The 2,735-nt window shown below is 37.0% G+C and overlaps 1 long non-coding RNA gene across 1 annotated transcript; it reads left to right on the top strand.

Annotated features, from left to right (window-relative positions):
- The first annotated feature begins 638 nt into the window (after nucleotides 1–638).
- Nucleotides 639–2,465, top strand: LOC134753820 (uncharacterized). Its single transcript, XR_010128841.1, has 3 exons — nucleotides 639–1,108; nucleotides 1,518–1,633; nucleotides 2,042–2,465. It is a non-coding gene; the product is annotated as an uncharacterized LOC134753820 (long non-coding RNA).
- Nucleotides 2,466–2,735: the final 270 nt, after the last annotated feature.

Raw genomic sequence — 2,735 nt, 5'->3', positions numbered from 1 at the left:
AAAATAGAAATATCATATACTGCTATACCTACATATTTCACAACTACACTTTTATTTTTGTCATCATAATTAGAAAAATAGTACATTGTGCATGCATATAAATAATTAATTAGATGTATGCTGTTATATTGTTCATTTCATAATTTGATTCACTTTAATATATACAGTAAATACATAGATAAAGTAGTTAGCAGTAGTTAGATGGGCGGACGTAACTCCAAGGCAATATAAAGTTTGCAACCGGTTGCGAATTGCATTGGATATACGTCTATTTTAACCTTTATGGTTAATCTGGCGAATGGTTTAAGGAGTAGCTAACAGTTGCCATGATCCCTTAAACAAGACTGTTTGTATCCTTCTCGATGGATGCCGCCTGTTAATAACATTATCCTACCGTATAGGAAATGTTAAACCAAAACAAACAGTCGTTCTATAGTATTTTACAACTTTCTTTTCACAGATATAATAAATACCTACCTGTCTACCTATCTAACAAATCTACGTAAGTAATTAAATACCTATTTATCGTAAATATCTGTGTGGTCTATTTTTCTATTCTATTCTATTCTATTCTATTTAATTTAATAACTCGCCTAAGGAAAATATTTACAGAATATCACATATATTTACAGAATACCCATCAAACGAAAAGATATAATCGGTACAACCTCCACCCTGGTCTGCAATCAAAATGTCACGGAACAATTGCAGCCAGCCAAGCCGCCTGCAGGGTGAGTCACCCGATGTGCGCCGCTTGCTGTAGCAGACTCGGTGCCCCCCACCGGAAGTGTACGTGCAGGCTTTGAAACAACTACCGCCTGGCCATAAAGAACCTTGGCCAATTTGGAAATCCCTAAACAGGCTTAAGTCCCAAGTTGGTCGATGTAAGCAAAACATGGCCATAACTCCTCGACTCAGTGTATCTGCGACACAGCAACGCAAATCATGGCACATCTATTTTACTGGCGTGCCCCGCATGCCCACATCACTGCTCGGAACTGGATCTGAGAGACGCGACAGCCAGGGCTGTCAACACCGCTGCCTACTGGGCATCAATCGTATGAAAATAAAAATGGAACCACGACACGAAAAGAAGACCGCACAACTGGTATGTACTGTACCTATATATTTTTAATAGCTTATACAACGAAAATAGTAAATTCATTCACCCTATTCAGTTAAACAATACACCTAATCTAACTATAAAACAAGCTTAACATTGCACAATTACATGTAAAATCATCTTTATCATTTTTCAATTTAAAGAGGCCCACTGATTACCAGTCCACCAAACGATATTGTCTGTCAGGTATTCGGACCTGTCAAATTTTTATTCGTTCAGTTCAACATCCTTAACTTAATCTCCTTTTGTAGGCATTCTTTCTTTAAATTTTAAGTAATTTGACTTAACTGCAATCATAATTATTGTAAAAATATTTTTGTATATAACTTCTCCATATTAAATAAGTTTCATTATATTATTATTAACAAATAATAATAATAATAATTGCTTTCAGATGAATCAACATGCAATACCTACACAAACAACTGCAGTAACTATTCGAGCAAGAAACTGACATCAAAAAGCTGCAATCAAACAACCAACCTGCAATACTGCCACCTACGATCAACGGTATAGCCATTAATTTCGTTTTATGTCTAAACCTCAAATATTTTCTCCACATCGTCAGTTATATTTATGTTGTTAAATGTTGTAGTACCAATTTAACCCTCGACTAATTTACCTACCCTCGCCTGCGGCTCGGGCAGAAAAATACGTCTCGGGTGTCGGGTGTGTAATATTTCTTTTCACATTTCATCAATAATAAAGGACACAAAAACAATAAATCAATTAGAGAGAACAAACAAACTATATCAATCTCAATATCACTGATTTAACAATTGATTTTCTCAGTGTCAATCTGTCAATTTTCTTCTTCAACACATTAGTTACAGCCAACACTCTTATCCGAACTAAAAAAGTCAAAGATAAACATTAAAATATCACATACATACATATATATATATATATTATAATTAGTTTTCAGATAAAGCTGCACATGAATAAACAACTCCATCAATATCATCTGCAGCCATATATGAGCAAGCAACGCAGACCTTATCAAAACATTGAAATGGCGCGACCTGCAGTTCATTGTGCAGCGCCACGAAAGAGAAGGGAGGACAATGCCGGCCATCACCACATCACACCACACACCACTGGACACGTCTCCTACATCAGCAGCGGCAAAATCTACTCAAACAGAATTCAACAATACGCCACACACGACGGTGAAGCTACCAGTCTCCTTCACTGCGACCTCGACACTACAGTACTGTCTTCATCCACAAACAAACGATCGACAAGCAGAGAGGATACCAAATGATATTCGCCGCCACCGGCTGCAGCCGAGACACCGAGTCACTACTACCTACAAACTACTGTCAACAATGTCAACTTACACCAAAAGGTAAACTGATACATAGGGGCCCACTGACTATCAATCCGCCGGACGATATCGGCCTGTCCATTGTTCGGAACTGTCAAATTTTTGTTCTAACTGACAGGCCAATATCGTCCGGCGGACTGATAGTCAGTGGGCCCCTTATTGAGAAAATCGGACTCATTTCATTGCCATATAATGTGAAAGAAATTTCTAACATTAATCAATTTCCAAAACGAATTCTCTTTTAAACTTAATTTTTGTCAAAACAATTTTTAATAATATCAATTT

Source organism: Cydia strobilella, chromosome Z, assembly GCF_947568885.1.
Source record: "Cydia strobilella chromosome Z, ilCydStro3.1, whole genome shotgun sequence".
Classification (NCBI taxonomy): domain Eukaryota; kingdom Metazoa; phylum Arthropoda; class Insecta; order Lepidoptera; family Tortricidae; genus Cydia; species Cydia strobilella.
This window is presented reverse-complemented; position numbering and strand designations above follow the sequence as displayed.